Here is a 15,368-nt window from a genome sequence, read left to right as displayed (position 1 = left end):
AATAAATAAAATTATAAAGGGTAATAAGGGGGAAATAATATGCAATTTAGTATAAGAGTATTTCTCAAATAAGAAAAGGAAAGTTTGTCGATTAATCGATGCAGGAAAGAAGTTAAGTGAATAGGGCAAACAGAATGCCTATAGTGCGACAGATAAGAAGTGAAAATTTTAATCTCAATTGAATCCAAATTTTACTTGATATTTCATCTAATATTAATGTATACTTTATGTAAAATCTCTACAATTTACAAATACCCACAAAGACAAAATATTTGCCTATGAAAATGCTTACACACACTAAAAAGAACAAAAACGATCATTTTCTTGTACTTCAACAAAATTTTTCAACATGAGTGGGTCTTCCCTCCATTATTTTTGAAAGATGATCCTAAAAGTGTGCTATAAAATACACATTTTGTGGTATTCAAAAACATGGAGCGAAGACCCACTATACCTTAAAAGTACAATTTTATTACACAACATTTGCATCTTTCCGAGAAATACTTCAAGTCCATTAAGTCGCGGGTCATATCACAAACATGATTTAAATGCCTAAAATCACCATGAGCGGTGTAGCATAATGGTTAATGCTTTAGTCTCAAAGCAGTATGCTTTTGATACGTCGGATTTTTATCTTGGCTTAGGCCATCCTTAAAAAATGTTTGTTTGGAATTGCCGCCTGAAGGGTTTCAGACACCGAAGGAAGGGAGAAAAATTATTTTTTTTTAATTGAAGATTAATTAATTTTTTTTTTATAGAAATCTCAGTAAACAGTAAATACGTATACATTTTCTTACTTTTAAAAAAGTATCTACCATCAACAATAAAACCTAATTTTACATAGGTCTGACATGTGATAAATGTAATGGGCGAAAAAATTGATAAAATAAAAAAAAAATCTTCCTACTTTTGGTTAATTAAATTTTTTTCAGGAGGGGACATTTCAATGAGGCGGGAGGCAATTCCACACAAACTATAATATTATTTTGGCCTTAGGGTTCGAATCCCACGAATACCATCTAATAATTTTATGAAAGAATTTTTTTACGATATTTTTTTCTCTCTCAGAAAAGTTTTTTTTTCTCATAATTTCAAAACTTTTTTTAACTTTAACTAAGATATGTGAACAACTATAAAAAAACAACTATGGATAAAAGATATAAAAAGTCAGTTATATTTTATTATCATGAGAGTTTCATTTATCTGTTTATTATCAGTCACTGTAGGGTACCATGGTTTGCATCAGTCTCCCGGGGACCATTGACCGTTGAGGAAGGAAAAGTTACAGACGTTAAACCACCAGCCTCCTCTACGTCTTCTGGCAGCAGCACAGTTACCATCACTAGCTCCGTCGTGATCCCTGTCTGGGGTACTGAAGGACATCCCAGACAGATCGTAGTCAGAATCACCAGTGTGTAACATAGAGTCTCCTGTAAAATTATCAAAGAAAAATATAACATGAACACCTATTTCAGATTAGATCATTATTATTTACTAAACATTAAAAGCTTAAAGCATCTATAGTATTCAACAATAACAACTTTTTTGGAATTACTTTGAATTGCATTGCTTTCAATTACAATAGATGAACACAGTTTTCATTTAATATTTAACGTTGTTTTTCTGTTGTCATTTTGATTTCTTTTTTGAGTGTATACAAACATGATGATGAGTCTCAACAGAAATAAAAGATTGATTGATTGATTGAATGAATGAATGTATGTAGTTAAGCGTCCTTCTCGAGTATTTTTCACTCATAAGGTGACGCCATCACTTGCCAGTTTAGAACTAAAAATTTTGTTTTATAATACATGTTATACACGGCAATTGAGCAGTTCGCTATGTTTTTCGTGCCAGCATCTACTACGACACTGGACCTTGATTTATACGGTCTCATCCGAAAGTCCAGTCTTCAAGCCCTACAGTGGGATTGGAACCCGCGACGTAAAGATTCCTTACTTCACGGCTCTAACCACCGCGCCACGCTGGTGACGTCAATAAATTTAATTATTATTTCATTCACGTGAAGCCTTTTTTAAACTTTGAAATGGGGAAGCCTGTATACGTACATATAAAGAAGGGATATTCAAAACAATTATTTCATGAACCAATAAATTGATTTAACATTGGAAAAACATAAGTACATAAGTACGTGATATGATAATAATCGTAATATAAAATATACTGAGAGAGAGAGAGAGAGTTACCTAACTTGATGGTTTGCAGTATACTGCTCTTCAAATCTTCATGGATGTTGGTTACATTTTTCTTCAGGATATTAACCATCTCATCGAATTCTTCTTGAATGTTCTTTTGATTAGCGGTAATCCGCGTATTTTCTCGTCTTAAGGAATCAATTTGTTTCGCGATCTCATGTTTGAAGGACTCAATTTGTCTCGCGTTTTCTTGTTTTAAGTACTTAACGTTTTCATTGAATGTCTGTGTCGTCTGATCATTACGGACGCAATCATTTTTGTCATTGAAATACATTTGCTGAGAACTAGCGGCACAGAAGAACAAACCGCACACGAAGGAAGCCGACTAAACTCCTGCCATGGTTTTACTTGTGCGGTGTCTGAAAATAAGCGTCTCTTTAAAGATCCTCAGTTTATATATCCTTAAATGGGAAGTTAAAAATTTCCCCTATGTTTCGCTACCGCAACACTTAAAGCTCAGCAGTGAACTTTAATGAACAGTCAAAAAATAATAAAAGATTCAGGATAAATAGTTCATAGGTCAAATTCAGAGTAATGCTGATAGTGGATAGCATCATAAAACATTATTTTGTATATACCAATTTTAAGACTAAAAATAGACACATTGTTTTTGAATGAGTTATTTTTCATTGATAGATATGAAAAAAAATAAACAATACTTAATATGATTTTGTATATATTAACATTCATTTCTTTAATATGTTAAAAGTACAATTACTATACTTTTAGAATGTGTTAGTGCTTATTTAAGACTAGTATTAATTCCAATGAATATTTTCGTTTCTCTTTCAAAATAGTCAATTTAAAACAATTTATTTTCTTAAATAGGTCAAACTTAAAGGTCAAGGTCGTGAAAAAAACATCATGTATTTAGAATGGTATTGTCACTGGTTAATACTAATACACATGTTTAATGAGAAAATTCCTGTCTCTTCCCATTCAAAATATATGACTATGATGGCCAAGGTTGAATATATTGAGACAGACGAACAGACTGACATGCAGTACCGACCGGACACAACTTAACACCAGAGCAAACCCGAAGAAGACCTCTGGTTTCCTTGTCGGGTTCTCTCGGGGTCCGCTTCAGGTTCGCTTTTAGAAATGTTGGGACCGCTGTGGGTGCGCTCCGGGTTCGATCCGCGTTTGCACGGGGTCAGTTCTGGGTCCGCAACAGCAAACCTGGCTTAATGTCCTTGCTGTTCTTGAGAAGAAGATTTATGATAGAAAAAGTCCTCTGCATATTTCTATGTAAATTGGTTATAATTGACAAAGGAAATTGTTCTAGAGAATTAAAAAAAATATATAACATTTGCAGAGAAACAGATAGACGATTTACAAAATCTGATCAGGAAACCAGAAAAGCTAAAGGAGTCAAAACCTATGATGGATATGGAAATAACGAACAGTATTCAATCTCAACGTCCATTAAACAAATATACAAAATAAGAGCAGAGCAAACACGGACCACCGAAACATCAGAGGTGGGATCAGGTGCCATGGAGGAGTGAGCATCCCCTGCCGACCGGTCACACCCGCCGTGTGCTCGTTGTCATAATCAGGAAACAACGGAAAAAATCCGTGGTCAATTCAGTGTATAAATAATGGACTAACAATTGGTATGAAAAACGTCAGTCAGATCTAGAGTATTAAGAACTGTTTCTGAAAAGCTGTTGGTTATTTTCATGCATTATTTCTGTTGAAAAGCTGAAAATGTATGACATATGTGTCCTTGTTGAAAAATATATATAAAAAATGTATAAAAATTTATACATGTTTAAAAATGTATATTTAAAATAAAAGTTCATGATTTAAAATAGTAAATTAGGGTGATAAAAGCTAAAACTGGTATAACTAATTCAAGCGCAAACCTAATTCAATTTTAAAGACAGATGATACAAACATTTTTTTTTTTTTAATTTGTTTTCATCTTTAAACACTTACTGAGTGTGATTTGTCTATATTTGTTTTATTAATCATTATCTTCATTATCATCCAAAGTAAAAATTTGTTTGTATCATCTGTCCTTTATAAGAATTATTAACCTTTTCAATACTTATAATAATTATTCTTAAAATATTTTTTATCATCTTTTCTTATTCAAGGGAGAATATGACCAGAAGTATATCAGGTGATTATAAAAGATATACATGTATACTGTGTTTTTCTAGTAATTTGTTTGTTTGTTGTGAAAACATCCCTTTCAGGATTTTTTTTTTCTTCATGTGGAGACACCACTCCTTAAAAATAACGAAGACAAAATGTATTTGTAAAACACTGTTGCAGCTTTCAGCGAATGTTCAAGTTTCTCAAATATAAGTCAAAATCCAAGGTTAAAAGGTCAGCATTGTTGGTATTTACAGGATGTGAAAATGTGAAATCCCAATTTTTTTTTATATCTGTTGAAAGTTCACAATGAATACAGTTTTATACACATGTCAAGCATGACAGTCCTTGCAAAAAGTTTAAAATTTGGTATTTTTCCTGTAAAATTGGTTCAAACTCCAAGTTCAAGAGATCAAGAGGTAAGAATTAGTGGTACTCAAAATAAAGGTCTTGTCACATGGATTTTTTAAATATCTGTGAAATGTGGAAGCCATGTGTATATCCCAAATTAAAAGAAACAAACCTAATAAAAATACAAGAAACAATATTTAATATTAGTCAAATGGGAAAAAAATTCTACCTTGGAATCACAATATCATTTATCATTTCAGGTACAGACAGGGACTAGGGAGATCGGACCCCCACCCCTCCCATCTGGAATGAATAGGAGTATACTGAAGCAAACAAAAAATGACTTTTGATACCCCCCCCCCCAAAAAAAAAATGAACCTCACAATTTTGGTTTCATTTTGTTTATTTGTTTTTATTTGCTTCTCAGGAAATTCTGAGCTCGATTTTTTTTGACTGATGTGTGACCCCCCCCCCCCCTCCCGAAAAAATATTCTGAACTTAACCCTGTGTACATGTACTGAAGTCACGTCGACAACGGGTGATGACTTCGTCTACTGTGGCATGCAATGATTTTTTACCCTTTTTGAACTCCAATCTAACCATTTGCATTTCGGTGTATTTTAACGCAATCTTTACTAAACCTTGTACTTACCGTCCTGTCAATTTCATGAAATATAATCCATATAAATTAATTAAGAACACAAAATGATTTTAACTGATACACAAACAGCATACGCTATCGAATTCGGCAAACCTTTACTGATTTCGTCGCCTTCATTAGATGAAGTGAAAATCAGTCGAGGTGTGCCGAATAGGGATAGGCAAACCCAATCTGTTGCAGAAATTTACAAAAAAGGAGTTCACACGTAAACATGTCTAGTGCATGAACAGATTTTCAACCTCTATTGATAATAAATGATGTTTTAACATAACTTTACCATCTAGGCCTTAGAAAATCAAAACACGTGTGGGTGGTGGTTGGAGGGGAGGGGGCGGCCATAGACAAATTGATGGGGTAGTATTTTCAATGTTTTTTTTTTTCTTTTTTTTTTGCCTGACGAAATACTAAAAAACAGTTTGCACATATTGATAAATTCATCTAAAAAGCCTTGATCTTAAATAATATAATATGTTGTTGAGAAAGTAAATTCTAAAAAGTTCCAATAATGGGCAAAATATTTATCAAAATCTAATTTACATCATTAATTAAATTTTGTTATTTCAGACTGGTGATATATTAAGTATTCGGAATAAATATAAGAGGTCCATAAATCACATAGTCACCTGAAAATTTTATGCTCAATTTGACGAATGCACGTACTGTGATAATTATTAAATTATTTTTTGTTTTCCCTGGAAGCACAATATAAATGAGCGTGTATTAAGAGGCAAAACCCTAAGTGCAGGCAATACTGTCTCATGACAGCATCCAATTTTTCCTGTCGGTGTATCTTGCATGATTGATTTCTTTTTTTGAAAATTTAAAACCATAATGTCACATTATTTAGCATTTTCCCAGTACAGTATTTCTTTTTTCAAAAGAATTGAAAATCAAACGGTGAGATAAAATCATTAAGTTACAAATGTTTTTGATTTTTTTTAAAACAAATAAAAGACACAAAATACTCTTAAGAAGACTTGACAATCACTAGGAATCTCCTCTTTCAATTGGTTTATTATAACAGATCACAAGCACCCTTTAACACACTTTATAATCATAAGTGTTTCCTTTTTTTCCCCTTAACGTTACTAATTATGAGGAAAAAGGATACACTTTTAAACATTTTACATCACTATCAGTGAAGCTTAATCATGATGAGAGTCTACTACGAGGGGTTATCAAAATGTTCGTGGACTGAGGCGATAAAATTAGTACTTTGTTGTCTAAGCTTACAGAATTTCTAAGGAACATAAAAAAAAAAAAAAAAATAAAGAAATGTTGAAAATTTTAGCTTGATACATTCATTATTTTCCAAATTATTATAAAATAAAAGGGACATTAGGAAATATTGGATGAGTTTAATTTCTCAATTTGAAACCTAAAATGCCACATTATTTTTTTCATTATTTTTGTCATTCTTTCATAAATCAGAGAATCAAAATCAAACCCTGAGATATAAACAATCTTTGGAAATAATCAAAAACAACACATAAACATTGTTTAAAACTCTTAGTTTAATACAATATTGTTATTTATGTAACTTACTCCTGACCACATGGAAAAGTTGTATAAATCCGGACCCAGAAAACATTCAAGAAAGGTAAAATATCACCCTTAAACCCACATGAACAGGGAATGAAAATGCTACTCAAAAGCAGGTTTCCTATAAGGATCTTCGATGTCACATTTAGGTATAACATCGACATTCAATGTATATTCACTACCTTGATAGGTTTGATACATATTCCACCTTACCACATTCCACCTTTTCTTCTTTGATCAAAATAAAAAGCATTCCCTTTCCCATGTAAAACAACTTTATTTATTGTCTCTCATCAGACATGTTTACTATGGTTGGACCGATTGTAGAAACAGGTAAGGTAGTGTAGATGGCAATTAATAATATCTCAATGAATTAAGATTTATATTATCTAAAACTCATTCCATGCTACAAAACTTCTGCATGAAATAAACATCCAAAGATCTGTCATTCATAAAAAAAGTAATAATTTCTAATGAAAACTTGACGAAAAATTGTACAAATTAACCCCCATCCTTACAAAAAAATGATTAAATGTAATTCTACAAATGCGCTCGCAATAACTTAAAAATCAACAATAAAATATCTATCGTTCAGCAAGGTGTTTTTTTTTAATTCTACATACATCATCTCTAGTTGTGATTTTTTCACAATAAAGATGCTTCTTTAAAAATGACTTTCTAGCCGACATGAAATTCATAAAAAATGTTGTATTGTTATGGGTCAGAATAACCCTAAATGCCAGCAAAGATCAATCACACAGTTTAAACTTAACAATAATTTATTTACAGTAATATACAAATCATTAAGTACAAACTTAGCAAAAATCTAAAAATACATACTTCAGAGTGTCCGTTGCTGCACCCAATGTCCCAGTGAAATTATATCCCAGTAATACGTACCTCAATGATGCTTGTATGACAATCGTATCTATGCATCAAATTGTCAGGGTATTTATACAGTAATATAAATCTAGAATATTCTAGAAGTTGTAAGTACATGATATTACTGGAAAGTTCTGGATATACAAAGTTCAAGAATGTTCTAGAAAATTACCGAACATGTTGACCACTCTGGAATGTTCAAGAAACTTAATGTTACTAATAATAGACACGATGAAACAATACAAATACAACACACCTCACAACACCTCCCCCCTTAAAAAGTTTGAATGTCAATGAAAACTTATCTTGTTAAAACATATGTACATTAATACAAAATCTAATTTGTTCATGATACTCTGGACAAGGCATCTGCAATAACATTGTCTTTGCCTTTGATATGCTTAATTGTTATGTTGTATTCTTGTAACAACAAACTCCATCTAGTCAGTCTTTGATTCTTGTTTGACAATTTATGCAAAAATGTCAGGGGGTTGTGATCTGTATATACAAGAATTGGATGCAATGTAACATTCAGATAAACATCAAAATGCTGTAAGGCTAACAACAAAGCAAGGCATTCCTTTTCAATGGTGGAATACTTTTGTTGACATTTTGTAAGTTTCTTTGAAAAATAAGAAACAACTCTATCTACCTTATCACTATGTTCTTGAAACAAAGCTGCCCCGATTCCAACATCACTAGCGTCAACAGTAAGCTTAAATTGCTTAGAAAAATCTGGAGTTGACAGAACTGGATTGCTCATAAGGACCGATTTGATTTTATGAAAGGATTTTTCACAGTCCTTTGTCCATTCAAAATTAACCCTCTTTTGTAAAAGATTTGTAAGTGGACTTACAACTGAGGAAAAATTTGGACAAAATTTTCTGTAAAACCCAGCCATGCCCAAAAACCTCATTAATTCTTTCTTGTTTGTAGGAATCGGGAACTTTGCAATAGCTTCCACTTTAGCCATAATGGGTGTAACATAACCTTGACCTACTTTATGACCTAAATACTCTACATAAGCATGACAAAATTCGCTCTTCTCAAGGTTCACAGTTAAGTTTGCTTTAGCTAAAATGTCAAATAAAGCACGCATGATTCGGAGATGTTCGTCCCATGTGTCGCTGTATATGATGACATCATCAATGTAGGCCTCGCATCCCTCAAGGTCTTGAAGAAGGGAGTGAATCATCCTTTGGAATGTAGCCGGTGCGTTTTTCATGCCAAAAGGCATTACTTTATACTGGTAAAGTCCATCTGGTGTTGCAAAAGCAGATATTTCTTTTGCTCTTTCTGTTAACGGTACTTGCCAGTAGCCTTTCAACAGGTCAAATTTACTGACAAATTTCGCGTTTCCAATTTTGTCAATACAGTCATCGATTCTAGGTATTGGATATGAATCAGTTTTGGTAACAGAATTCACCTTTCTAAAGTCTGTACATAATCGGTAGGAACCGTCCTGTTTTGGTACAAGAATACACGGTGAGCTCCAATTACTTTTACTAGGTTCAACAATGTCATTGTCCAACATGTACTGCACTTCCCTTCTTAGGTACTGCAATTTTATTGGATTGAGACGGTACGGATGTTGTTTGATAGGTAGAGCGTCGCCAACTATGACATCATGACAAGCTGCATTAGTTTTCTTTGGAACATCCGAGAAGATTTGACGATACTCATTCATCAAGTTTTTAACTTGTTCTTTTTGGTGAATGTTCAAATGTCCTAGTTTGGCATCAAAATTTGCCAAAATTTCTGAGTTTTTCAAGCGGACACTCTGATTACAATCTCTCTCATTCATCTCTACACTTGTATCACTCTCAATACAATTTTGAACAGTCTTAGCATTGGCTAAAGTGGAAACTGGTTTTACAGAATTTCGGTCACACCTTTCAAAATACTCTTTTAACATGTTAATGTGACAAACCCGTTTCTCTTTACGTCGACCTGGTGTCTTAACTACATAGTTTACATCACTGATCTTGCTTTCAATTTCATAAGGGCCATAAAATCTGGCCTGTAAAGGATGACCAGGAATAGGTAAAAATACAAGAACCTTATCACCTGGCTTAAACACCCTATTTCTGGCATCTTTGTCATACCACATTTTCATTTTCATCTGAGAACTCTTCAAATTTTCTTGTGCTAACTTACAAGCATTGTAAAGTTTTTCTTTGAAATCAGACACATAATCTAAAAGATTAAGATCACTAGTCTCAGTCAGCCACTTTTCCTTCAACAATTTCAAAGGACCTCTAACTGTATGACCGAACACCAATTCAAAAGGACCAAACCCAAGAGACTCCTGGACTGCCTCTCGTGCAGCAAATAGCACAAGATGAACCCCTTCATCCCAGTCTTTTTCATACTGGTAACAATAGGTCTTCAGCATCGTTTTTAAGGTCTGGTGAAAACGTTCTAGCGCCCCTGGGACTCGGGATGATAAGCAGTTGATCTATACTGCCTAATACCCAACTCACGCATGACTTGCTGGAACAACCCCGACATAAAATTTGAGCCTTGATCCGACTGAATTGCCTTGGGTGCTCCTACAAAACTGAAGAACTTGGTTAGGGCCTTAACTATGCTCTTTGCCTTTATATTCCTAAGAGGTATGGCTTCGGGGAATCGAGTGGATGTACACATAATGGTAAGTAAATACTGGTTCCCAGATCTGGTCCTAGGCAAAGGTCCTACACAATCCACCAACACTCGACTAAACGGTTCTTCAAAAGCTGGAATTGGTTGGAGAGGGGCGGATGGTATCTTCTGATTCGGTTTACCAACCATCTGACAGACATGACACGACTTACAAAACTCAGAAACATCCTTCCTTAGCTTAGGCCAATAAAAATGACTCAAAATCCTATTATAAGTCTTATTGATACCTAAATGACCAGCCATAGGTGTATCGTGAGCTAAACTCATGACATCTCCACGATAAGCAGCTGGGACCACTATCTGGTGAACAACACGCCACACTTCATCTGGAGAGGCGTCAGGTGGTCGCCATTTTCGCATAAGGATGCCATCTTTCATATAGAAGCATTCTCCAACTTTAGTAGCCTCTTCTGGTGGAAGTGCCCTCTTACTTAGTTGAATGATATCTGGGTCTTTATGTTGTTCAGAAAGTAAACGTTCTCGGCTGAGGATGTCCTTGCCTTGGCTTTCTGGTAGATTTGACTCATCTTCATTACCACTACATTTTGATAAAGGTTCCTTCGTCACTGACTTCTTGTGTGGTTCCATGTCTATTTGAGTGCCATCAAGGTCAGATAAGAAAGTGTCATTCAAATCAATATCAACAGAGAAATTCGTCTCGTCAAAGGCCTGAGTATGGTCTGCCTCCATCTCTCGTCTTCTGGCCATCGCTCTAGTTACAGCACAGGCTGGATAAATGTCATCATCTTCATCATCGCACATGACATCTGGAGTGATTTTCTCACAAACTATAGGATCTGGTACAACTTTTCCACCAGCTAAATCGTTACCTAGCAACAAAGAAATGCCTGGAACGGGAAGAGTAGGTCGAACACCTACGATAACAGGTCCAGTAACTAAATCTGACTTCAAACTAATTCTATGCAGGGGAACATCAATGACGCCTAGCTCCACACCCTGTAATAAAACTGACCCACCAGTAGAAGTCTGCTCAGACAAAGGAAGCACGCCCTCTAACAATAACGTCTGTGCAGCACCAGTATCTCTCAAAATCTGGACAGGTTTTATTTCGCTAGAGTCACCGAGTGAAACAAATCCCTGAGACATAAAGGGCTTATAATCCTTCATAGAATCAATAGAACTGGACTGTGAAACCTGGACATCAGGAGTGTCAGAACAAATCGAAACTAAGGCTTCTCTATCACCTCTAACTGCCGCACAAGCATGTGGTTGAGTTTTGTCAAAATCATTTTTTCTCTTAAGTTTAAAGCATTCACTGATCAGATGACCCTTTTTCTTACAATAACTACAAGTAGGAAGCGACCCTATTCCAGAAGATCCTTCAAAATGTCCTGGACCGGACTTAGAACCACCTTGTGATGGAGACTGGGAAATAGTGGAAGACTGAGACCCTGAACCACTCTTTTTATATGTGTCTGAATTGGTAGAATTACTGCTAGTCTGAGATCTTGATACAAAATTCTTTTTATGAGACAAAGCATAAGTATCAGATATGACTGCTGCCTCTTCAAGAGTTTTCACATTCTTATCTTCTAAATGTGTTTTCAAATCTTGAGAAACACATTCCTTAAACTCTTCTACCAGGATGACTTGGCGCAAATTAGCAAAAGTTTTATCAAGTTTCTTAGATCTAAACCAGTGATCAAATAAATCTTCTTTCTCTCGTGAAAATTCAACAAATGTTTGATTATCAAACTTCCTATACTTTCTAAACTTTTGTCTATATGCTTCGGGTACCAATTCGTATGCTTTTAATATTGCTGCTTTGACCTTCTCATAGTCTGAACTTTCAGCTACCCCTAGTGCAGAGTATACCTCAGCTGCTTTGCCAACCAGTACACTTTGTAACATTGTTGACCACACGTGTTGTGGCCATTTAAGATTTTCTGCGACTTTCTCGAATTGGGGAAAATATTTGTCTACAGATTTTTCTTGAAATTTCGGAACTAACCTAATATTTTTTGCTGCGTCAAATTCAGTTTTGACAACTGAAAGTCCTGGTTGATTCTGTAATTTTAATTTCTCTAATTCAAAGTTCAATTCACGCTCTCTTTCTCGCTCTTGTCTTTCTCTTTCTCGCTCTTCTCTTTCTCTTTCTAATTTGTCTAATTCAAATTTTCGTTCACGCTCTCGTTCTTCTCTCTCTCTTTCTCTGTCTTCTCTTTCAAATCGCATTTTCTCTAACTCTAATTGAAACTGATATTCTGTCATTTTATAAGAGCCTAACTCTGATTTAACTGTATATTCTGGAAGATCGTATTTTTCAAAAATGTTTTCGTCTACTAGTTTGTTTGCAACCTTAATTCTAATGTCTTGCTTTCTCTGTGAGGATTTAACTTCTAACCCAAAATGCATACCTAATGCGATCAAGTCATCCTTTTTTAACGAATCAAAAACCTGAACACTTGGTGAACTAAGAAAGTCTGTGACCGAAAACACCATGTTGATTTCTGCTGGCTTATAATCAAATTTAACGGTTCAATAAACAAAATTTTGACAATAAACTGCAAAAGTGCAAGAAATTCTTTATCCCGGACGAGCCCCCAATTCTGTTATGGGTCAGAATAACCCTAAATGCCAGCAAAGATCAATCACACAGTTTAAACTTAACAATAATTTATTTACAGTAATATACAAATCATTAAGTACAAACTTAGCAAAAATCTAAAAATACATACTTCAGAGTGTCCGTTGCTGCACCCAATGTCCCAGTGAAATTATATCCCAGTAATACGTACCTCAATGATGCTTGTATGACAATCGTATCTATGCATCAAATTGTCAGGGTATTTATACAGTAATATAAATCTAGAATATTCTAGAAGTTGTAAGTACATGATATTACTGGAAAGTTCTGGATATACAAAGTTCAAGAATGTTCTAGAAAATTACCGAACATGTTGACCACTCTGGAATGTTCAAGAAACTTAATGTTACTAATAATAGACACGATGAAACAATACAAATACAACACACCTCACAACAGTATGGATCAATGTAGTTATTTATATTTTTTTTCAAAACTTATTTATATTTTAAATGTAGCAAAAGAATCAGTATATCGACCTTAATTACATCATACACTGTATAAATATTGATTTGGGATTGAGGGCAACATTGATTATATTATTCTACAAGGGATTTTATATTGTCCGACGCATGGTTCATTTATAAAATCAAGTTCAGAAGATGTGGTATGCATAATTGAGTGCGTAAATAATAGCCTAATGATATGAAAAACGCGAGCCAGCATTTGATTTAATGACACATTGTATTTGCTTGCAAGTCCACTTAATTTACAATAATTATAAATTAAGAACTTTCTTAAAGATGAATTTAAACGGGTTTTTGCAGCTAAAAGTTACTTCTTAACAAATAAAACACTTAACCAGATCATGCCAGATTCACCAAGAAGGTTATATTAAAGTGGGACCTGTCTTCGAATATTCAGTTCAGGATGTGACCGGTGGGCAGTGAATGTTCACTCCTCCATGGTACCTGATCCCACCTCTGATGTTTCGGAGGTCCGTGTTTGCTCTGCTCTGATTTTATATATTGTTTAATGGACTTTAAGATTGAATACTGTTCGTTATCTCCATATCCTTCTTCAATATCTTGAAAAAATCTGCTTTTAAATAGAACCCATACGGAATGGTGCAGTTGACCATCAAAAGTCGTTAACTAGCAGTCAACTATGCAACTGATAACGTGAAAACAGTTGACATTAAGAGATGAATTCTTTTCTGAAAAGTGATCAACTGATTTGAATGAAATGGCAGGCTGACAATTAGCTGAATGCTAATACTTTGAAACCTACTTATAGAAAAACAATTGAACAATAGTTGAACACTCCGCCTTTTTAGATTAACTGTAAGAAAATCTTTCTGATTGTATCGATGTTGGATTTGAAATTACTTTATTTAAGATCGATTATGGAATACCATAATTACAAAAACCTAGATTTGAATCGGTGCATGTTTCTGTAGAAGATGGGAATTTTATTGTCTTTGTGAATGAATCACAGTATGAAATCTCTGTAAGTATAATATTTTGGGATTTGACTTACTAGGCTTGTTATTTTAAAATAGATATTAGGGAAAAAATAAAATAAATAAAACCACAGTAGCCAGTAATACAGTACAAGTCCCTATTTTCCTATGCCTTTTAAAATCTAAAATGAATTTTGAAAAAGTATCGAGCATCAAGTATTTCGTTTCGTTTCTTGTTGTGTTGGTAAAATATGCCATTACCTTTGACTAAATTTATACGTAAGGTATCACCTTTTCTGCACAGAAACTGAATAAGGCATGTAGCAACTCATGAGATTGTACCAGCACAATTTATATATAACATACATTTAGATGTACATGAACATTTATGTCAATTTAGACACTCTATTGTTTTGACTTGTCATACTCAGAGGAATGGCAACTTAATTTTCAAGAACACTTTGTCTTATAGATTTAAAATTTCTCACCATTTTTAAATAATGCATGCCACCAAATTTCAATGACAATTGGAGATTAATTTTGAGATAAAATGGGGAAAAGTCCAATGCCTTTAATTCACGATTTTATCCCTGATATGTATACCCAGTAGAATTCACATTTTATATAAAATCAAATCATCAGTTTTTGACAAATAAAATATATAACAATTTTTTTTTTCATTATTTATTGCATGATTTATTTGCCTTTTTAAAATTAATACCAAAATATCACATTATTCTTGTATTTTTGTCATTCTTATTTAACTCAAAATCATTGGAAATCAGTTGCTGATATATAGTTCTTAAGCCTCACATGTTTTATAAGTTGTTGAAAAATAAATAAAAAACATAACACATTCTGAAGACATGACAATCCTGAGGGTTTTCCTCTTTTAGATGAGTATTTATAACAGATCACAAGCACCCTTAAACATAC

The sequence above is a fragment of the Saccostrea cucullata genome, unplaced genomic scaffold (genome assembly GCF_032062105.1).
Source record: "Saccostrea cucullata isolate Sc308-1 unplaced genomic scaffold, CSIRO_AGI_Scuc_v1 ctg1436, whole genome shotgun sequence".
In the NCBI taxonomy this organism is placed as follows: Eukaryota; Metazoa; Mollusca; class Bivalvia; order Ostreida; family Ostreidae; genus Saccostrea; species Saccostrea cuccullata.
This window is presented reverse-complemented; position numbering follows the sequence as displayed.